Raw genomic sequence first — 24,815 nt, forward strand, 5'->3', positions numbered from 1 at the left:
TGGGGTAACCTATGTGGAAGCATTAGGCACATAGTAGATGTTCAATAAATATGCTTTTTTTAAAGCATACTATTTACTAGGAGTTGGCTAATAATTTATTAGGAATGGGTGCTGGGAGGGAGGCCAGGGACCTTCAAGGAAGGGAAGTAGGACCAGTCATGAGGAGGAATGAATAATTCTGCAGAACATGGTCTTTCTCATCCATTAAAGATTTATCCCCTACAACAACTCAAGTGCTCTGCATAGCACCTCATAAGAAAGAAGGAAACAAGGTAATAAAATCTACCTTAACAGGAATAAATGTTTATTCCACATTTAAAAAATACATATAGGTAACTACAGAATAAATGTTTTTTTCCACATTTAAAAAAACAACAACATTTAGGTAACTACAAGACAAAGTAAAGATGGTGGTTAGTTCAGTTAGCTTGATTAGAGTCCACAGAGTGATGCAGTTTCTAAAATCTTGGTGGCCACAGGGTTCTTTCAGAGAAGCAGAGGCTGCATAGCATAAGGCTTACAAAGTAGAATACAATTTGATCAAGAGCAATGTAACTTAAAAACAATTAGGTCAACAGCAGCTTGGTTGATAAAATGATGTGGTTGAAGTTGATATTTCCTAGTCACAGATTTTTGGAACACTGCTAATTTTGATGTCTAATTTTCAGCCAATTAATTGTACTCTGCTTTGATTTTTTTTTTTAGTGAAAAGTTGAGACAATCTCAGTGTATTTGAATTCTTTATGGTTTTTGAGTACTTATGTTTTATTATAAAAAATGCCAACTCATTATAGACAAGTTAGAAAATACAGAAAAGCAAAAGAAGAATAAGCCCCCCTTTCCCCATGTTCACCTTTCCATAGATAACCACTGTTATTATCTGGGCTTACATGATTTAGGGTCTTTTATCTGTCTCACATTGTCTGACTAAGGAAGGGGGCTGAGTACCAGGTAGTGAGCTCTCTATTCCCAGAAGTTTTTAAGCTGAAATAGGAAAGTCTGTTAAGAGATATGTATCATAGAAGGAGTCATTTTATGGAATGAAATTACTTCTTTCTTCATTTTATGAAGTCATTTTATGAAAATAGAAAATGAAGCTCTACTTCCCAAGAATAGAAGCCATGTTTTATTTTTCCTTAAGAGATCCGTGCATTATCCAGCACAGAGCCAGACACATAGTACACACCCAAGGCTCTCTAAATCACACTGCGTATGGTGGAATTACTGCTCCTGAAAAGCTACCGGGCCTAACAACACCTGGTTCTTCTTCTTTCACCTTCCTTCATTTTCTGTTAAATTTCAGGAAAGCTTCCCAAATAAACAGGTGTATTTTTAATACTCATATTTGAAATCTATTATTTTTAAGGAGTTGTATTTTGGATATGCTTTTAGAATTATCAGTGGAGTTTTATTAAACAAACATGCACTTTTGAAACGTTCTTTAGGTGGGAGGATATTGAAACTAGACGAGCACTTCTAGAAGCTACTGACAGCTCTCCTAATGTTAACAGTGTGACAAGAAGGGGCAACAAGACTGTAAAACTTGAAATAGAGACCGAGAAAATGGGACTGAAGGAAGAAGTAAGCTATAGAATATTAGATCAGTAAATCATAACAACAGCAGCTAAATTTATTGTCTACTATTGCAAGTGTTGGTCACTACCTGAGGTGGTTTATATACACTGCCTTTTAGAGCAATCCTGCAAGGTAAGCGTTCTCATCTCCATTTTACAAAAGAGGCTCAGAAGACTGAAGGCTCCTGTAACTGTTGGCAGAGCTGAGATTAGAGTCTGCCTCACAGAAAAGCTTACTTTCTTCCTGCTATACCATGTTGTCTCAGATATGGTGTAAACTGAACTGAGTCAAGACAAAGAATAAAAGAAATAAAAAATGTTAAATATAAATAAAATGCATTTCTTTGTTATTTGAATGGGTTTATTTCTTAAATAAGAAATTCATGATAGCAAACAAGGAATTGGATTGAGCAGGCAGGGGAGAGCTGGGCTGGGATGGACAAAGCCTGGGTGAATGGCAAGGTGCTAGGGCCACACTTCAGTGTCCTCTTTATTCTCTCCCTCTAGCTCATTTTAAAAATAACTTTAAAAAAATATGTTTTTATTGATTTCAGAGAGGAAAGGAAAGGGAGGGAGAGGTAAAAACAAGAATGGTGTGAGAAAATCCTTGATTGGCTGCCTCCTGCACGCCCCCTACTGGGGACTGAGCCCACAACCTGGGCATGTGCCCTGATGGGGAATCAACCGTGATCTCATGGTTCATAGGTTGACAATCAACCCTGAACCATGCCTACTGGGCACTCTAGCTTGAATTTGATCAGCCAATTTCCTCTTTAAAATATGCTCATGCTTGATAGGGCCTTCAACTCTGCCCATACATATGATGACATTATGAGAATAACAAAGTGGTACCGTTTTGACTGATGGAAAAGAGAAAAAAAAGTTGCCTTTCTCCTCCTGGTAGGACACAATACCGGGCCAGCAGAGCACAGTTTGATGTTCAGCATCTCTCCTCTCATGAAAGTGCTGTGTGCAGGGCACAATTAGCATGGCCATCCATGGTAGCCTTGGCCTTCTTTTTTTCCACCACCATTGTCTTCACCATGGTTCAAATCGCATCATTTCTTCCCCAAAGCGTTCTCTTGCCCGCTTTCAGTGCGTTCTCCACACAGCAGCTAATTTACTTTCTGAAATACAACGTGGATCATGTCAGCACACCAACAACCCGGCAATGTCCCCTTTGTCCTCAGTATGGATTCCCCCTGACTCCACTGGCCTTTCTCCTATCTCTGTTACCACCCAGCTCCTGCCGCCCACTCTCCTGCAGTTCCAACGCACCGTCCTCCCTCATCTTCTATGTCTCTGCGCCGTGAATACTCTTCTCACTCCTATCCTTGGACCCGCTCCTGGCAGATGGCTACTTGTTCTGCAGAATCAGCTCAGACAGTGCCTCTGGGAAGCGTTTCTGCTGCCCTGAGCCCGAGCCGGGTGTGCCCTTGTGCTCTCGCAGTACCTTTACCCACTCTGGACTGCAGCACGTAAACCTGGGGTGTGGGTGTCTGCCTCTGCACCTGCCTTTTCCACCACGCAGCCGACTTCTCCAGGACAGGAGCAGTATCTTTTTCACTATTAGAGTTCCTGTTTCTTATGTCTGGACTCATCTCAAACCCCAGGTCCCGAAAGAGCCTTCGCAAATCTAAACTCCTCCTCTATCGCAGGCCAGGGACCTACCAGAGTACTTGCTCTATTGGATAGATACAAAATCATTCCGTTACCTTTCCCAGAAAATGTGAAGATAGAGATGAGGAAAGAAGAGTGGAAAGGAAACCACTTTCGGACTTTAAGACGCTCAATGCCTCTGTGACAGCTTCTCTGGGAGGCTCTTGATCCTCAGCCTTCCCCTGCTTTCTCATTCTGGGATGGAATTGGAATTCGGTCTATTTTCTCTCACCTGCTTCAGGGGTGTAAAGCAACTCTAAAGGGTGTATTAATTGAGCAAAAAGTAAGCCATGAGAAAAAGCTCTGATGAAAAAGCTCTAAGAAAAAGCTCTATAATTCCAAAAGGGTCTGCATTTGGAAATGAATGGAATCTGAACTGAGTTTTTTAGTGTCTCATTCGGCTGAATAAAGGAGTGTGGCTAGGGGAAGGCCTGCAGGGAGGGTGGTGGTTGCTATTTAAAACACTTCATTTTGGAATTTTCAGACATTCCTTTTAGTAGAAGAATTATAGCCTATGGCAGAGTGCTGGGTCCCTGCGGTGACCCGTCAGCTCTCCAGAGCCAGAGGATGCCTTTGTGGGGCCTCAGTAATAAGGACCTATATCCCTTATGATTCCTTCTTCGTATCTGAACCCTCACAGTAAGTCGCCTGCTCTCATCATGTTTAAACCTGCCCTCTGTCCTTCTAAGCCTTAGAAGGAATCTAAGGGAATAAACCAGACCTCCTGAAAATGAACAGAAGTATCTGACTCTTGTCCCCACTTTGCAAAGACTATACAATAAAGGCGGTCTGATTGAAGGGTATTGGCGCCTGTTGCGGGTTCGCAGAAGAGAAAGCATTTTGTTCAGGTCTTTCTTTTTCCCCCTTCATATCTCATAATTTTCTCCTTCTTCTTCTTCTTCTTCTTCTTCTTCTTCTTCTTCTTCTTCTTCTTCTTCTTCTTCTTCTTCTTCTTCTTCTTCTTCTTCTTCTTCTTCTTCTCTCCTCCTCCTCCTCCTTCTCCTTACCATGTGTGTTTTCTCCCTAGAACAGAATTAATAAACTCATTCTGTGAAGGGCCAGTTAGCAAATATTTTAGGATTTGCTGGCTGAAACAGTCTCTGTTGTAACCACTTAACTCTGCTGTTGACAAGCAGCCACAGACCATGTGTAAATGAAGGGCACAGTGTGTTCCAATAAAACTATATTTATGTTCATTGAAATGTGAATATCATATAATTTTCTTGTGTTGTGAAATATTTTTCTTCTTTTGAATTCTACCCCCCACCCCGGAATCATTTAGAAATGTAAAAACCATTCTGACATTACAGACCATACAAAAACAGGCAGTGAGCTGGATTAGTTTTGTGTGTAGACTGTAACTTGTTGGCTCCCACATTAGAATGTCATCTGGGGATGACAAAATTGGATTTTTGCTTTCAGCCAGTTTGTCTTGAATTTAAATGTGCTTATGAATCATGCAGGTTCTGTTGTGAGATTCTGTATTTCTAACCAGCTGCCAGGTGATAATGCTGCTGCAAGGTATGATCTATGGACCACACTTTGAATAACAAGGCTTTCAAAGATCAAATGGTTGGATCCATCTTGGAAGAGAGATTGGATTGTAGAGAGACTGGGTGAAGATAGAGGGGAGAGTGGTAAAGATTAATTTGCTTTTGCGATGGTCCAGACGTGGACTAATGAGGGCTCCTACTAAGGCAGAGACAGTGAGATTGGAGAGGGGCAAATGAATATGAGACTTTGGAGAGATTGGCTTGGCTTGCTTTGGTTGTTGAGAGGACTTGAGAGCTGAGAGAGAGGGAGAAGTTGAGGGTGACTCCAAGGTTTTGCTGGTCAATAGTGCCTTTAGCAGAGATCCCAGTGATCTGTGTGGGACCAGGCACAGAGTAGGTGATTAGTAAGTATTTATTAAATAAATAGAGAGGCAGGGAGAAGAACAGATTGGGTTGGAAGGGGATTGGACAGGAGAAGATAAAGAGTAGTTTGAGTTTGACTCTGCATAAACCAATAAGAGCTAGTAGCAAAAGCAGGTAACGTTTTGAAGGCGGAATGCTGTGTGACGCCTGCTGGTCTGGGAATGGGTTGTTCTCCACCAACTGAGAGCTATATGTAGACCAGCAGCTTCACTAGCCAGAAAGAGCATAAACTGTACTGCAAGCCTCCTTTTCTCTATGACCAAAGATAGGCTGCACGGGAGGCATTTGTCGCCTTGCAAGGGTTCTTATATAAATGTTTGACTTTGTTCTTATTTTACAACAGGATTTTCATTAAGAAGCCATTAAGAGGGACAAATCTATGGTGACAGAAGATGAGTTGACTTTGGGTGGTGGATACACAATGCAATATACAGATCATGTATGATAGAAATGTACACTTGAAACCTACATGATCTTATTAACCAATGTCACCCTAATAAAGGTAATAGAAAGGGTAAAAAATCTATTAAGGAGTCAGAATTTGCTTGCAAACATTTTAAAGTCCTAGCCTAAGAATCAACTTAGTGTGAAAATTATACCATACAGTATTTAATTTCAGGTTATATCCTTCCTTATGTCTTACTTAGTTTGTTTTTCTACTGAAGACACTAAACGTATTTCATATTTCAAAGGAATTCATTCTTTATATGATATCATGTAGTGCTTTCTCGTGTGAAAGAGGTTTTTCTTCTTCTTTTTTTTTTAACTCACTTTTGCCTTGGCAAACTCGGATAAGAAAGAATTTACTGAATTTTTGGATTTGTTTGTCATTGACCATTTAAAAAAATCCCCAAGCAATGAATGCCCAATGATGTTTAATCAACAACCTCCTACGTCTTCCTTTAGTCTCTCCCTCTTTTAAGCCATTTTATACACTGTTGCCCAATTAATATTTCTGAAGTATGTCCTCAATTTTCTTACCTCTTTGTTCAATAAACTTAAATTACTCTCTATGGTCTATAAATGAAGTCGATTCTTCAGTTTGCTTTTCAGTATACACCACCACCTGATTTTCATATGTTTCCAAAGCTTTCCTATTACTCACTTTCACCCACCCCACCCAGTGACCAAGTCAAACCCAGCACTTCCTCACAAGTCCTGTTTTTTGTTGCCTCGGGGCCATTACTTATACTGTTCCACCCACTCCCACTCTCCCCACACATCTCTGAATCCTATGGTCCTTTGAGGTCCAGGTCAGATTTCCCTTTCTCCATGAAGGCTTTCTGATTTCTTAGTTGGAAATAATATATGTTTTTTATTTTTTGAATTTTCAAAGCTCTTTACTTGTGCAGCAAGGTATAACAGAAAGGGTAGGGTCACTAGAATGTAAGCTCAAGGCATGACTTAGTTCATTTTATTTATTGTTATGTCCCCAGTGCCTAAGAAAGTACCTAGCAAATTGCAGGTACTGAATAACTATTGAATGAATAAATTGATAACTGAGTGAGTGAATGAATGGAAGTATGTATCCACTTAAATTCAATGGTATCATTAAATGCCTAGAAAAAGGTAGGTGCTTAATATGTTAGCTTCCTTTCCCTTTATTTCCTATAGAAGTTATAAATTTTACATATATTTCTTTCTACAGGGCTTGGAACCTAGTGGAAGAAGGAGACTAGCAAATCTATTGAGCACTGACTGTCTGTCAGGTAATGAACTGGGTGCCCTGTATTCACTTCTCATGTTAATCTTCCACAAGAATTCCAGTAGGTAGGTGTTGTTCTTTCTATTATATGGATGGAGAAGCTAAAGCTCAAAGAAACCTGCCCAGGGTCACAGGTTAATAAGTGGGTAGAGCTGGATTTTAATGCCAAGTCAGTCTGACTCCAAACTCATGACCTTAACAACCATTTAGGGCTTATTAGCTAGTAAATTACAAAGCAGAATACAAAACATGACTTGAAACATTTACATTCTCTCCACAGTATTGTGATGCCGGTCACTATAGCAAGTGCTTAATAAATGAATTTTTAAATAATTAATTTTTAAATAAACAAGTAAATCCATTTAAAAATAACCTAATGAATGACTAATGGAAAAAGCTAATGAATTACAGAACTAATGGATTAAGAATAAGCCACTTTCCTAGTAGAGAATCATGAGGTTGCAGTGATGTCAGTTGGCAGAGACGCAGTAACCGCTCTTGCTCAGTGAGGTTAGCTACAAAATGGAAAAACACGTCAACAGGCAGCAGTCCCGTGCTGCCATCGTGGCCGTCGGGAAGCGCTGCAGCGATCACTGAAACCTGAACTCTTCTTTATAATCCCTTCCAGGCCGTGTTGGAGTCCCGAGGCTATGACTGCAAGCCTGGAAAAGCAACGGCTGAAACCTTGTGTTTTGAGTTGTCTGTCATCCATAGCAGCTCCCAGACCATGGTAATTCCAGCTCCTGTGGAAAGTTTGAAGTCAAAGGCCTCTCTGACCCACTGCTTCAGGTTATTCAAAGCGGAAAATTAACCTCGTTAGGGGTAGAGGAACTTCCAGATGAGAAACTCCTAAGAACTTCCAAGTTATTCACATGCCATCAACGGGAGTTGTCACTCATAAAAGATAAATAACAAAGTGATTCTGCCATTAAGAATATCTTCTAAAACCTTAAAGGCTGTGTCCTGCTCTGGTAATGTGTGACCTTGGAGAATTGCTTAGCCTCTGTAAGCCTCAACTGTGTCTAAGAGCACTCAATGGTAAGTGCTTTTACAAATGCATGTATAGCATTTAGCTTCATGTTCAATAAGGGTTTTAATTCGTAATATTATGTTACCTGACCACACTACTTTCAGCACATCTGGGGATTTCTCCGCTAGTGACACTGACAGTGGAATTAATCCTGATATTAATCCTAGTGTATATTTTACTTGCAGCACTATTATAGGGAAATAATATTCTGAGAGCCTCTCACAGGCATGTGCAGCCATTCTCAAATACTTTAGAGCAAGCATGTCAAACTCAAAGGCTAACACGGGCCAAATAAACAAGGTTTAAGTTTATGTGGGCCACATAAAAACAAAAGTTTCAATTTTCATAGAAATGTAGGTTTATTTCAATAGAGACATGCTGAATACAAAGGGCTGAAATAAATGAGTGATTGTTAACAAAAAATAATAGAACATTTTAATAAAAATTAATATTTTCTCTTGAACATTAACTTACCAGACACTGAGTAACTGCACAAATTAATAAACGTAACACAAATAAACCTATTTTTCTTTTTCTCCAAAAGCGAAATATTTCCTGTTGTGCACACCAAACAAGTCAGTCCAAGACTAATGTTGTGGCCATCGGCTGCTAAAATATTCGCTGCTAGTATTAGTGGAGAGAAATGGTGTGCCTGATCACCCCCCGGCAACCCAAGGTCCCAGCCCCTCCTTTTTTTCTTTTTCTTTTTTTTTTTTTTCAGTGCCTCCTTGAGCGGAGGCCAGGGCCAGCTGGAAGTAAGTATCTAGGATTTATTTATCTTCTATAATTGAAACTTTGTAGCCTTGAGCAGAGGCCAGGGCAGGCCAGGGGGGTGGGAAGCTTGGCTTTCTCCATCGCCGGGAGCAACCCAAGCCTCCTGCTTGCTCCAGCTCTGTGGCCGCCGCCATCTTTGTTGGGATTTATTTATCTTCTATAATTGAAACTTTGTAGCCTTGAGCAGAGGCCAGGGTTAGCCAGGGCAGGCGGGAAGCTTGGCCTCCTCCATTGCTGGGGCAACCTAAGCCTCCTGCTTGCTCAGGCTCCATGGCTGGCCGCCATCTTGGTTGGGTTAATTTGCATACTTGCTCCTGATTGGCTGGTGGGCATGGCTTGGCATAGCGGAGTGATGGTTAATTTGCATGTTTCTCTTTTATTAGTGTAGATTATGTATAACAGGATATTGTAAAAATTAAGTTACAAAATTTTTATTAAAACATTTCTTACATACCCTTATATTGGCTGGGCCGCAAAAACATTTGTTGTGGGCCACATGCGGCCCATGGGCCTCGAGTTTGACATGCTTGCTTTAGAGAGACCTCAGAGTCTCGTTCAAGTGTTTCCAATACATTGTCTATGAGTTATGATTGGTTTTTATCTGATTTGTGTAGGAATAAATTCTGATTCTCATCATGGATACAATAATACTAAAAGCTACACTTTATCAGATACTGGGTGAATGTTTGGTATGTATTATCTAATTTAATTATTACAGCATATTTGTAGGGTAAAGATTACCATCCTCACTTGCAGATATAAAACTTGGACTAAACTTAATTTACCCACATCATAGACAGTTAATGGCAGAGCTATAATGCAAGCCTACATCTGCCTGAGTCCAAAGCATGTGTTCTTTCCATTGAACCCCACAGCTGTGACTCTCTTAAATACAGAGTCATGATCCAACATATTCATCTCACTAATAGGTACTCTGTAGGGGTACAGGGATAAACGAAGCATGGTTCTTTAAGGATTTAATAATTCAGAAGAAAAAACAAATGAATAAATAGGACATTCAGTGTGAAAGGGGCCTGATTGACGTACATTGGGAGGGACTGGATTAGGTAAGACGTTGGAGGAGGTGACGATGCCTTAGCTGAGTTCTGAAGAATGAGTAGGCATTAGTCAAATGAATGGGTGGGGTGGGGGTGGGAGGGAGGCACAACATATGGGAAGACCTCTAGGGAGAAAGACAGGCGTATTTAGGAACCTGCAAGCAATTCAATATGTTTGGAATATATATAGAGAGGGAGAGAGTGGAGAGCTTGCAGCTTTGAGGTGAAGTTAAGGAATTTAGGGTTGCTCAGATTGCAAATTACATTGATTGAGGATGGTATTTAGTTTGGGGAATAAGAAAGCAAGAAGGGAGCTAGAGAGACATAAAAGGGGTGCTAGGCTGGATGGAAAAGCGAGGGCAGGCTGGAGAAGGCTGACAATTTGGAAGGGTGATTCAAAAGACACCAGGCAGCCACCTTGCCAGACTCATTGCTCCACGTGTCACATCCTGGCCCACAGTGGGAGGGAAACTATAGAGTCATGAATGGGACACTGTCCAATGGCTTGTCATAGTTCTCTCTCCATCCAGTCTTACCTCTTATAAGAACAGCTTTTGAACCCTGTTTATTCAGAATATTCACTTATTTTTCTCAAGAGTTAGGCCGTGCTGGACACGGTGGAGTTGTGCTCGCTTGGGCAGCACATATACTAAAATTGAAACGGTGGAGTTGAGCCCAGGTGAATTCCTGACAGTGTGATTAAGGTTGAAACACCTGAGTCACATAAGATCCAGAGGGCAGGTAAGGCAACCAGGACGTCTTTGCGTTAGCCAGCGTGTCTTGATAAGAGCTGACTAAAGGGCAATTGTTCCTTCAGAGGCATATGGCTTTTATTTGGGAAGGACAGGTCCACGGATTCCACTAGAACTTGATGGGAAGAAGAGCAATGAGGTTCTGGTTACAGATGGAGGGGAATTACTTGGTGCTGCCACATTCTCTAGAGCAGGAAGGAAGAGCGTCACAAAAGGGTGTTCTTTTGCCAGTGGAAGCAAGACCGAGCAAAACAAAGAACCCCAGTGGTTAGCTAGGCGGCACGCTGTGCGTCAAACTTGTGTTTTCACGCCTTATAATGTACTGTTGATATTTTGTTCCTTTTGAGTTCCCATACTTATAGGATGTAGTAATTTGGAACATGGTTGACTTTGTTACATTTGTTGCACTTGTATAGATAGCACGTATGTTGTGCCCAATGCAATTCTAAGGACTTTCTATACCAACTCATTGAGTTCTTTTACAATCCTACGAGGTAGGCACTATTATTATCACCTCCTCCAGTTTAGGGATGAAGAAACTGATGCAGAGTAACATGCCCATGGTAAAACAGCTATTTAGTAGAGTTGAATTTTGAGATCAGGAAGTTTGGCTCCATAATCTATGCCTGAAACCTGGAGTTCCCAAGTTTTAATGCGAAGTACAAACATTAGGAAAATGTGTTAAGTACAGATTCCCAGGCTGCATCCTCAGAGATTCTGGTACAATGTGCCTGGGAGGGGCCTGGGTATTTACTTTTCTAAAAGTGCCCCCTGCCCTGATGATGCAGGTATCCCTCAGGCCACACTTAGAGAAACACTGTTCTAAATCATAACATTAGCCTGTTTCTCATTACTGTTGTTGAATGTCAGCTTATCCCATTTCTTACTATCCTAGTATACTGTTCACTGCAAAGAAAAATAAATGATGTGAAAACAATGACATTTGAAGGACCATTTATCTATCCACCCAGTCATCACTTATCTATCTAGATATGTTACAACATTGGTTCTGTCTACATATATAAATCAGTTTGAATGACATTTTTAAAATCCTATATGATTCCAAGTATCTCTTTGGACTAAAATTTTAACCATTTGTTTCCATGCCCCATAGACCCATTCAAAAGTAAATTTGTGATGATTCCAAGAGGAGACAATATTCTGCACTTTTTTACTGGATCCTTCAGCAACAAAAAAGGTGACATCTGTTTGTATTTCCAGATTGGGAGTAAGAACTAGTGTTTGTTGTGTATTATCCATTTTATAATGTCCTTTTTTGAAAAAAAATTTTTATTGATTTCAGAGAGAAGGGAGAAGGAGAGAGAGATAGAAACATCAATGATGAGAGAGATCATTGATCAGCTGCCTCCTGTGGGCCCCCTAGTGGAGATCGAGCCCACAACCCTGGCATGTGTCCTGAGCAGGAATCCAACCATGACCTCCTGATTCATGGGTCAACGCTCAACACTGAGCCACGCCGGCCAGACTATAATGCCCTTTTAATGCATATAGCTATGTTTTGAGAATGTGACCTGACCTATGGCCTCTTTTTATTTACTCAAGACTGTTTAGTGGTTCTCTGAGTTTTACTGTATGTACTTCTGTTATCTCTTAGCCATAATTCTTACACAGTTGTGACCAAAAGATGTGCTGTCAGAGTAGAATGAATATTGACATCAATATGAAAATGATCAGTTGAAAGGTCCTATTTGGAATCTCATGTTTCCATCTGAAATAAAGGGGTACCTGTTTTGCAATCTTACCCGAATCTAAATTTGGGTATTCAGAAAGCACCTGTTTTTAGGTTAAAACTAAAATTCACATTTACTTAATAGAAAAACAGTTAAAAGTTTTCTTTAATCAGGAAAATCCTCACTAGTCCCAACTGAGCCCTCTAAATTGATAAAGGTCCCCGACAGCCTTGTCTCTCTTAAGGCTGATGCCCTTTGACCTATAATGAGGGACAGCTTTCCTGGACCAACTCGCGCCTTCCTGCCCAGTTGTAAGTGACTCAGAGAAATGGTGTGAGAGACAGGAGCTCTCACCTGAGAAAAAAATGGGAGAAGAGGACAAGATTAGCCTGAGACTAGAGCCAAGGCATAGTAACAAGGGCCAGAGAGGCTCCAAATGCTCAGAGCACCAAAGAAGTCATCAACTAGAGAGGAGAAGGAAAGGGAGGAGCTTTGAACCAATGAAGTGTGAATTCCTTTTCCTATTCTTTTATTCTTTAGTGGATTCACAATCCCATGATGTAATCAATCTCCCCTCAGAAGTGGCTTTTCTCTTAATGCCTTTTTCCACGTGACCCTGTTCCAGGAAGTTCTGCACTTCTGGGCCTACACACTGATGAAGGACCACTCAGCTTTCCTCATTTTCCAAGTAAATCTTTGTTCTGTGTGGGCAGCCTGTGTGGAGCTAACCTAACTCAGAAGCTTTTCCTGTAAGGGTACAATTATTTTTACTTGTTCTTCTTAGATTGAGGGTGTCGGGTAAAAAGAAACACTTTTCAAAAAGAAATAATCAACTTCTGCTTCTGGCCTAGATGGAGAAAAGGGACCAAGTTTACCCTTCACCCTGAAATAGCAAAAAAATAAATAAAACAGGCAAAAACATATGAAACAAATCTTATTAAAACATTAAAGATCAGGCAATGAAGAATAGTGATTCCTGAGAGATGGCGATAAAACAAGGTAAGCTCTATAGTTGCAGAATTTACTGCCTTAAATAAGTTTCCAGGTCACTGTACAGGCATAGAACACCCCGTGGGGCCGGTGGGCCCTGTGGGTTGAGGAGATGGAGCTGAGAGGCTGGAGAGACAGGCGGTGAGAGCTGGCAGGGAAGAGTTCTGGAGAGAAGCTGCAGAGGAGAGACGCTCAGAAGCCTGCTTAGGAGAACTTTCAAGTTTGAAACACATTTAAAAACATTGATCCGTGCCTGTGTGTGAGGGAATGACTCTTGGCTATGGAAAGCACTTCCCAGGAAGATTAGAAGGATGAGTTCCAGGAGCTCACATAGGGCTGGCAATAGTGCCTGTTCCAACAGCCAGACTGAAAAACTTCCAGTTCATAGGACATTGGATGTGTACTCAGAAAGGTGCTGCCTCGGTAATGGGGGATCGTTAGCCCCAGACTACATGCTGCTCAGGACCTGCCTAGTGAATCTCAAAAAGAGGACTTGAAGGTGTCAAACTGTGTCCAAGTAATGAAACTGTGTCTCAGAACAAAACTCCAACATATTTACAAGAATACAAAAACATTCAGGACCACCAACGTAAAATTCAAAATGTCTGGCATTTATCTAGAAGTTACTAGGCATGCAAAGAAGTGAAAAGATACGATCCATAATGAGGACTTCAAACCATAGATGTCAGAATTAGCAGATAGGGCATTAAGACAGTTATTATCACTGTATTTCATGGCTCAAGAGCAAGAGGAAAGATCTTAATGCCTGGAAGATTAAAAGGGCCCAAATTGAACTTAAAGATCTGAAAATATAATGTCTCCAATGGAAAACACACTGTATGGGATTAAAAGAAAAGATTAGTGAACTCAAAGACATTATAATAGAAAGTACCTAAAATAAAAGATAAAAGACAAAGGGAATAAAAAGTAAATAAACAGAGCATCAGCAAACTGTGGGACAACTTCAAGAAGCTTAAATATGCATCATTCACCTATTAGAATGGCTAAAGTTAAAATGATTGAGTACACAGAATATTGGAAGTTTCTAAAAAACAAACATTATGATCTGGCCATTCCAATCCTAGGTATTTGCCCAAGAAAAATGAAATCATATGTCCACACAAAGACTTGTTAATAAATGTTCATAGAAACTTTATCTGCAATGGCCCAAACTGGAAACAACACAAATGTCCATCAACTGGTGAATGGATGGTATATTGATTCATTTGTGTGGTATATTCATAAAGTGAGCACTTCTCCAGTAAATTGAAAAGAAGCCAAACAAATATTCTATGATCCCATTTATTTAAAATTCTAGAAAGTGCAAAGTTATCTATGCTGCCAAGAATCATATCAGTGGTTGCCTGAATGGAGGGCAAAGGATGAGGGTGGCAGGTAAGGGTGATAGTGAGGGATTAGAGAAGGGCTCAAAAAACTTCTTGGGTAGTGGATATATGCTTTGTCTTGGCTGTATGGATGATTTTGTGGGTGTATACATATGTCAAAATTTAAGAAATTGTACACTTGAAATATGTGTCATTTATGGCATGCCAGTTATACATATAATAAAGTGATTTTTTTTAAAAAGATATACTAGTAACTTTTTCCAGTCTGTGAATCATATATCTTTTTTTAAAGTATTTTAATTGATTTTTAGAGAAAGAAGAAGGGAGAGGGAGAGAGAGAGAAATGTGGATGTGAAAGCGCAACATCAATTGGCTGCCTCCTGCATGCCCCCTTCCAGGGATCCAGCCAGCAGCCTGGGCATGTGTCCTGACTGGAAACTGAACCAGCAACCTTCGGCAGGGCACAGGACGATGCCCAACCAACTGAGCCACACTGCCCAGGGCTGAATCAAAAATCTTATATAGAAGACTCTGGAATCACTTAAAAATAAGATAACATGGGAAATGTTTGTTCCTTAATGCTTGCTATGAGAGGCCTTTCCTTCAAGTCAAAAAAACCCATTGTCTGGAGAGCTGAGGAGTGCAAGGCATACAACCTCTAGGCCTTGTAAGCTGAAGCTGCCCTCTGGGTCATACCCAGGAGACAATCTCAGGGACATGTTGAAAGGGAAAGTCACTGAGGGTGCAGAGCTGAGTACATGCTGTGGGACAAGGGAGGAGATAAGAATAGACCAGAGAAGAAATGAAAAGGGTTGTGAACCCGAGAGGAACCCCAGTCAGGGTGCCACATGGGAAGAGTTGGAAGAGTCCGAAGGTCAGTGAGAGGAGGCCAAGGGGCTGAAAGGCCAAGAGGGGAAAGAGACAAATCCAGCTCAAGCCAAATGGGGAGCCTCTGGTGAGTCACCCTTTGGACTTCTCCTGGTCAGTGTTTAACGTGCTCTGCTAGCGTGAGGCAAAGCCTGGACGCCAAAGAAATGCACTCACTCAACTGCTATAAGACATTACATTATTTATAAACATTATTTTCTTATATAGGTCTGGGCATCCTCCAGGCTGAAACCCTTGATAGATGTGGTGGGGAAAGAAAAGGAACCTAAAATTTGTTTAAACATCAGTGGAAGAAAGGACTCAGTGTGTTTTCAGGACTAACACAGGGTCCCACCAAGGTATTTTCCGTTGGCCTGAGCTATGAAATAGATGAGTTTTTAGTTTATATGCCAGTGAGCTCCTGGCAAAAGTATGCAGTTAGGCATGATAGAGATTTTATTAGTAATGCTTTACATTTGCATAGCATTTTAGAACTCATAAAAGTTTTTCACACATATTTTATCTTGCTCATGTAGAGATCTCATTTTTATTAGCGTGATTAATTATCACACTGCTAAAGATTGACGTTATTAATTTATACCAAATAACTTGGGAAGTAAATTTCATGGTAGGCAAAATTACAAGAAAGATTCTTGTGGGTTACTAGTTAGGTTTAGAAATCATCAAAACAGAACTTTCAGTAAGGAACTTTAGTAATAATTAAATGTTCACTGTCCAATACAGTAGCCACTAGCCACATGTTCGCTTTAAATGTAAAATGATTACAATGAAATAAAACTAAAAATGCAGTTCTTCAGACATAGGGCCACAATGCATGTGCTGCTCAAATAGGATAGCACCGATATAGAACATTTTCTCCTTTGCAGAGTTTTGTTGGACAGTGCTGATCTAGACAAATTCCCTCCCATTTTCAGTAGCTAAATATACATTTGTTGAAATAAGTTTAATTTTAGAGTTGAGGAATTTAAGGCCCAGAGATATTAAATGATTTACACCAAGTCACGCAAGAGCCTGTAAATGAACCCAAATCTCCCGACTTCCCTGTGAGGGATCATTTCAGCACCTTACACCCAAAACTTTTACTTGTATGTCTGCTCTTGTACAAGTGAGAGTTGGATACTCCAAACTGGCAAGTAATCAAACAATCATTTAGTTTTTTATTTGTATTCTACACTTATATTTGAAGTTAGTCCAGAAGCTTCACTTCAAATAAAATAATGATGTCACACTATGAGGACACGGTCTGGAGAAGCTTGGGAGCTTTCCAGCTTCCCTGCTTTGTCCTTTATCCAGTCCCTGTTCAGTCCACTCTGCTCCATGCTGGGACCAGACAGCTTGTTCTTAGGTTCACAGAAAAACAGGCAGAGCTGCCTCATCTTAAACCGTCCCCAGAGCACCAGGTGGTTAGGGGTTCAGATTTTCAAAGGTTGCTCAACAGGGCTTTGAAAATTAAAGAGAGCCAGATGAGATGTGGGGAAAGCATGCAATTACATTTGAGAAGGTGCAACCTTTCAACTGGGCGAATTCTTGATGAGCCAGCAAAGTGAGTCATTAACCAGTAGGCCGTCCATAAGGCTGAGACCCAGTCTGGCCTTGGATCAGCTGCAATGCCAATAATTTAACCACCCAAAAGAATCCTGAGTGGATGCCTGGTGAACCCTTGGACCTATTTTTATTATAGGTTTACAACCCTTATTTTTCTGAAAATAGGTAAATAAAGGAGTAGATATACATATATATATATATCAAAGAGTTGATGATGAAATTCAAGGGCTCTTTCAAAAAACAACCCATTTTGCAGGGTCATTGTGGAAGGTTAATACTTTATAGACCCACAACTGGCCTCAGGAAAAATGATCACTTCCACATTTGAATTTTGATAAAAGTTGTTTTTCCTGGACCACTCTTAAATGTTATCCAGATTTTGGCAGGAATTGCCTTCCTGGACCCTGTTGGAGTTCTGGCTGACATGTTATATCTTTCAGGGCGCAACAACTGCTCTATCGAATTCTGGGAGAGCAGCCTATTTTTGTTACCAGACGCTGGAGGATGCGTGACAAGTCCTTACCCTTCAAAACTGGCTCTGCACAAGAGGACTGTCAACAGATGGTGACTCTGATGCTCTCTCTCCTTTCCCTGCCTTCCTCCCCTATCCCCAGGATATCTTCTGGCCTGAAATGCATGGTTTCAAAGGGAAATTTGTGTGTGAAATAGACGTTGTGGAATGTGGAACAAAAACTGGAGTAAGGTTTCTTATATTTGTAATTGAAGGTTATAGAAAATAAATGGACAGAATAAACCACAAATAGTGTTCATATGCGAAGACAGGCCTAACAGCAACGCATTGGACATCAATGCTGAGAAGCAGGCTATTGAGCAGCAGGGAAGGAAAGCTGGGCATTGATTGGATAGAAGAGCTCAAAGTTAGCACTGGACTTTCAATTTGGGTCTAGCCATTAACTTTTTTAAAAAAATTATCTTTATTGTTGAAAGTGTTACAGATGTCCCCCTTTATTCCCCATAGACCCTCTCTACCCAGCCCCCGCCCCTCCCAGCCTTCACCACACTATTGTTTGTGTCCATGGGTTACGCATATATGCATATAAATTCTTTGGTTAATCTCTCCCAACCTACCCACCTCCACATTCCTTCTGAGAGTCATTAGTGTGTTCCATGTCTTCTGTGTCTCTGGACCTAGTTTGTTTATCAGATTATTTTGTTCATTAGATTCCACATATGAGTGAGATCATGTGATACTCATCTTTCTCTGACTGGCTTATTTCACTTAACATAATACTCTCCAGGTCCCTCCAAGCTGTCTCAAAGGGTAAGAGATTCTTCTTTTTTACTGCTGCATAGTATTCCATTGTGTAAATGTACCAAAGCTTTTTTAGCCACTCATCTACTGATGGGCACTAACCACTGACGTTTAAAGCTCTCGTGTCATCCTTTTAGTTTTATCAGTGGAAGTCAATAGTAATTATCAATATTATTTATCAACCAAACCCCTTAAAATGTATTCTTGTAAAGAGGAAGTTGATTTAAAAAAAAAATCCTCACCAGAAGACATGCTTTTTAAATTGATTTTAGACAGAAAGATAGAAGAAAGAGAGAGAGAAAAAAACATTGATCTGTTGCCTCCCACGTGCACCCTGACCAGGGATTGAACCTGTAACCTGGTTATGTGCCCTGACTGTCAGTCAAACCCAGGATCTTTCAGTGTACAGGACAATGCTCCAACCAACTGAGCCACACTGGCCAGGGCAAGAGGAAGTTGGTTTATTCATTCAGCAAAGTATAGGCAGTGGTCGGCAAACCGCAGCTTGCGAGCCACATGCGGCTCTTTGGCCCCTTGAGTGTGGCTCTTCCACAAAATACCACGGCCTGGGCAAGTCTATTTTGAAGAAGTGGCGTTAGAAGAAGTTTAAGTTTAAAAAATTTGGCTCTCAAAAGAAATTTCAATCATTGTACTGTTGATATTTGGCTCTGTTGACTAATGAGTTTGCCGACCACTGGTATAGGGTGATAATTATCCACCAAGCATTATGCTAGGCTCTAGGAATAAAATAAGAAATAAATCAAAATACTTGTCTGCAAAAGGCAGATCAGCAGATAGATGATTATAGTAACTTCCCACGGAAACACATGTGAAGATTGGAGAGGTCAGGGAAGCCATGGGGTGCAATTTCAGAGGGCGTGAAGAACCACGTGGTAAATGTGTCACATCTTTCCAAAGCATCAGTTTTATTTGATTGGAGATTTAAACTTTTTGTCTTTAAATAAAACATACGTTAAAAGTAGAAATAATTTTAGCCTTAGCCTATTTGGCTCAGTGGATAAAGTATCAGCCTGGGGACTGCCGGGTCCTGGGTTTGACTCCAGTCAAGGGCCTGTACCTCAGCTGCAGGTTTGATCCCTGGCCTGGGTCCAAGTGTGTGCAGGAGGCAACCAATAGCTGTTTCTCTCTCGGTGTCTTTCCCCCTCCCTGCCACTCTCTCTAAGAATCAATGAAGAAGAAAAAAAAAATCCTTGAGTGAGAATTAATAAAAAAAAAAAAAGTCGAAATAAATTTTCAACTAATTTTCTTTTAGTTGGCCCAGGTACTGGTTCATTCTCCATTCTCCTTAATGAAGACTTCTAGGAAAAAATTAGAGATCATTGGCTGAGATCATGATTATCAGCACTTTGTACAAGAGTCGCTAAAGCCTACGAGGCCCTTATAAGTGCTACTTTGCCCTCAGGTTTAGAGGTATCAGCATCATACTTTTAATGGCCCTATATAGTTTACAAAGTGCATTCAATGGATTTTGAATCTCACAGTAAATCAGTGTACCAGCACCACATATTCAGTGAGGAAATTGAAGCTCTATGAGATTAATTTCAGTGAAAGTCACAGATATGGTGACAGAATCAGAGTTCACCTTGGGTTTTCTGACACCAAATCCATTTTTCTTTCTCCTACATAATACTGCCTCTCTTTCCAGTAATTAAACATTAGAAGACCTAGGTCAAGGATCTCTAGCTTTTTTTGTGGCTCCTCACTGTTTTCTTGCTATGTCTTTGGAAATGGAAAGTAAAGGCAAGGAGTAGATATTTGGGGATGCTGACATGAGATCCTGAGAGGCTGGATGAGACAGAATCCTGTGCTTAATATCTGAAAAACCTTTTTAAAATGGCATGGGAATTAATGTAATGAAGGGGGAGCTTGATTAAGTAGGGAGTGTGATGGTGAAAATTTAGGGATCTATCATAAAAGACTTCAAGATCGATTGTTTGAATTTTGGTACACTGGCGAGGTGACCTTAATGAGCATTGCACTCCTTGTTCTCCCATTGAAGCCTCATGACCTTGGCTTACTGTTTTGACTTTTCCATCCATCAGAACTAAAGTATAATACTATGTAAACTGCTGACATTTGGAAGTATATAACATCGGGAAAATATGTAAGGTTTCTCATCTTAAATTGGGTAATCTGGAAGCACCACGAACCACACTGATGCTTAATGAAAAACAAACGAGGCTAAGACACATATTACTTGGCAATACAAAGTTCCTGAATTGCTTTTATGTATTCCACGGTTACCTCTGTCATCAGATTAAACAAGGCATTTGTTTATAATAATTGCAGATTTGATTAAAATCATAAACTTTGTTTTAAGATGTCAAAATTAAATGGCTGAAACTAAGCAGTAACAAACTAGAAGAAGCTGCAGTATGCCTGCCAATTATTGTTGGCAGGAAGCGGGATGACTCATCCCGAACATGTGCTTTCATTGCTCCGGACAATGGGGCATGATGGACATGTTCAACATATTAAATATGGTGGACATTTTTGTCATTCAGTTTGTAGGAGACTGTTGAAATGCAGCCACCAACTAATCAGGATGCCAAAGTGAACCAATACTTTCCTGTGAGAAAGCTAATGGTAAACATTAAAAAAAAAAAAAAAAAAGGCATACTAGTAGGCCCTAGCTGGTTTGGCTCAGTGGATAGAGCAATGGCCTGCAGACTCAAGGGTCCCAGGTTCGATTCTAGTCAAGGGCACATGCTGGGGTTTCAGGCTCGATCCCCAGTAGGGGGCATGCAGGAGGCAGCTGATCAATGATTCTCATCATTGATGTTTCTATTTCTCCCTCTCCCTTCCTCTCTGAAATCAATTAAAAAAATAAAAAGACATTGACTCACTCATATGTGGAATCCAATGAACAAAATAGATCCAGAGAGACAGAATCATGGAACAGACTGTCAAATCAGAGGGAAGGTGGGGGTGGGTGGGTAGGTGGGAAGAGATCAACCAAAGAACTTGTATGCATATATACATAACCCTTGGACACAGACAATAAGGTGGTGGAGGCTGGGGTGGGGGATGGGGGCAGGCTATAAGGGGTCAATGGGAGAAAAAAAGGGGACATATGTAATACTTTCAACAATAAAGATTTTTTAAAAAATAGATCCAGAGACATAGAAGCATGTAACAGGCTGATGAATTTCAGAGGGAAGGCGAGGGGTGGGGAAATGGGTGGGGGGAGATTAACTGGGGGGTTTATATGCATACAAGCATAACCTATGGACACAGACAATAGTGTGGTGAAGGCCTGGGAGGGGTGGTTTCAGGGTGGAGGGAATCAATGGGGGGGATAAGAAGGGGGCCTAGATGGTTTGGCTCAGTGGATAGAGTGTTGGTCTGCAGACTGAAGGGTCCCGGGTTTGATTTCAGTCAAGGGCACATACCTCAGTTTCAGGATCCATCCCTGGCCCTGGGTCAAGCGCATGTGGGAGGCAACCAATAGACGTGTGTCTCTCTCATATCAATGTTTCTCTTTCTCTGTCTCTCCCCATCCCTTCCATCTCTCTAAAAATCAGTGGAAAAATATCCTCAGATGAGATGTAACCAAAAAAGCGGGGGGGGGGGGGGGGGGGGCATCTGTAATATTTTCAACAATAAAGATAATAAAAAAAAAGACATGGATTCCTGGCTCAATTGGTTGAGTGTCATCCCATGCACTGAGAGGTTGCTGGTTCCATTCCAGGTAAGGGCACACATGCAGGTTGCAGGTTCGATCCCTGGTAGGGGGCAGGGGCATGCAGGAAGCAGCCCATTTATGTTTCTGTTTTGTTAATATTTCTCTCTCTCCCTTTCTCTCTCTTTCTCAAATCAATAAAAACATATATACATATACATTTTAAAAAGACATGGACTGTTTCAAAATAATCAACAGATGTACTAAAAAAGACTGGTGATGAGTCCCAAGGAAAGTCCAGGTAGGTAAATTCCAAAAGTTAGGAAAAATACATAATATTGGCACAAAGAGGCATGACCCATTGCCCAGAGTGGCAATAGGATTAGTTAATAGGAAGAAGTAAAAAAGTGTATTTTGGTTGCAGGAGAATGAGGATATTTCTAAAGTTCTTCCTAATGTGACCCTGGTAGGGTCGCCATCTCCTGTCTGGTATCTCATCTTGTAAAAATATCTGAGAAATAGAGAGGGAGAAAAGTATTAATTTGGTCTAAAGTCCATGAACTGGCACCGAGTTACTAAGAAACTTAAGAGGACTGGGAGGCATGTGTTGGAACAAGCAGTATATAGCCTTCCACTCAATATTGCTGCAAATCCAAAACTGCTCTAAAAAGTAATGTCTATTTTTTTTTTAAAAAGGACTTGGGGATGTTGACAAAGTCTGTGATCAGCACAATCCTTGTTTGCTCAGAAGACATTAACTGGCTCAGAAACCAAGATGGCAGCATAGGTAAACACCTAAACTGCTGCCTCCCACAACAATTTCAAAACTACAACTAAAAGACAGAACGGACATCACCCAGAACCACAGGAAAGCTGGATGAGTAGAAATTCTACAACTAGAAGGAAAGAGAAAAGCACACGGAGAATCAGAACTGCAAAGGACTGAGGTACGGAGACGTGCACGTGGAGAGGAAGTGCGGCTGAGTGCCTGGCTGGTGTTCTCTGGCGGGAGAGGGAAGGAAGCCCCCAACTGCACTGAACCCCAGTTCTGACTGCACTGAACCCCAGTTCCAGGTGAAACACCGTGGACCCAGGCTCATACAGGGGGAGTCTGGACTGTCAGGTAGAGAGAAAGGCACATGGAGACTCGGAGAGGAAGCCACGGTGGGCAGGGGTCTGGAAGCGTGCACGCACGAGTGCACGCATGACTGACTGCTGAGGTTGCTGCTAGCTCTCCCTAGTGGAAGGGAGTCGGAAGCTCCTGACTGCACTGAACCCCAGTTCCGACTGCACTGAACCCCAGTTCCGGGCGAGCCTGGGGGAATCTGGTCTATCAGGCAGAAAGTCATGGGAGCGTGGAAGGCAGAGGTCTGGAGGTGCGTGCGCAAGGGCAGGGCTGACGGGAAGCCAAGACTGTCTGCTCAGCTCTGAGACTCCGCCTCATCCAAGCTGAGCACAGAGCCTTTTGCAATTTTGCAAGTCTGGTCCTATAAGGCTATGTCCAGCACAGGTCTCCCAGCATAGACACAGCTGATAGACATAGCCAATTGGCCTGGAGGTCAATTTCTCCCAGTGATAACAACAACAATCAAGACTTAACTACAACAAGGCTGTACACACAGACCACAAAGGGGTGCATCAAGAATGTCCACCTCAGGTGACTGGGGAGGCTGATCCACTGGGCCATATAGGAAACCTAGCACACAAAGCTACCCTACCAACTCAGGGAAACAGTGAAAATGCGGAGACAAAGTAATAGATCACAAATGAAAGAAACGGAGAAAAATAAATGACTGGATATAGAGTTCAAAACCACAGTTATAAGGTTTTTCAAGAATTTCCTAGAAAAGGCTGATAAATTTAGCCAGACCCTCGAGGATATGAAAAAGGACCAACTAGAAATTAAATATACACTGACTGAAATAAAAATATTATACAGAGACCCATCAGCAGACTAGAGGAACACAAGAATCAAGTCAAAGATTTGAAATACAAAGAAGCAAAAAACACTTAACCGGAAAAGAAAAAAGAATCCAAAAAGTTGAAGATAGTGTAAGAAGCCTCTGGGACAACTTCAAGCATACCAACATCAGAATTATGGGGGTGCCAGAAGAAGAGAGAGAGCAAGATACTGAAAACCTATTTGAAGAAATAATGACTGAAAACTTCCCCCACCTGGTGAAAGAACTAGACTTACAAGTCCAGGAAGCACAGAGAACCCCAAACAAAAGGAATCCAAAGAGGACCATGCCAAGACACATCATAATTAAAATGCCAAGGGCAAAAGACAAAGAGAGAAAATTAAAAGCAGCAAGAGAAAAACAGTTAATTACCTACAAGGGAGCACCCATATGACTGTCAGCTGATTTCTCAACAGAAATTATGCAGGCCAGATGGGAGTGGCAAGAAATATTCAAAGTGATGAATAGCAAAAACCTACAACCAAGATTACTCTACCCAGCAAAGTTATCATTCAGAATGGAAGGTCAGATAAAAAGCTTCACAGATAAGAAAAAGCTAAAGGAGTTCATCACCACCAAACCAGTATTATATGAAATGCTGAAAGGTATTCTTTAAGAAAAGGAAGAAGAAAAAAGTAAAGATAAAAATTATGAACAACAAATACATATCTATCGACAAGTGAACCCAAAAATCAAGTGAATTAAAAATCTGACGAACAGAATAAAGTGGTGAATATAATAGAATCAGGGCCATAGAAAGGAAGTGGACTGATAATTCTCAGGGGGAAAGGGGTATGGGGGTGCAGGAAGAGACTGGACAAAAATTGTACACCTATGGATGAAGACAGTACGGGGGAGGTAAGGGCAGAGGGTGGGGTGGGAACTGGGTGGAGGGGAGCTATAGGGGGCAAAAGGAGAAACTATTGTAATAATCTGAAAAATAAAGATTTATTAAATTTAAAAAAAAAGAAAGAAAAGAAAAAAAAAGAAGACATTAACTGAAGCTCAGG

The sequence above is a fragment of the Eptesicus fuscus genome, chromosome 7 (genome assembly GCF_027574615.1).
Source record: "Eptesicus fuscus isolate TK198812 chromosome 7, DD_ASM_mEF_20220401, whole genome shotgun sequence".
In the NCBI taxonomy this organism is placed as follows: domain Eukaryota; kingdom Metazoa; phylum Chordata; class Mammalia; order Chiroptera; family Vespertilionidae; genus Eptesicus; species Eptesicus fuscus.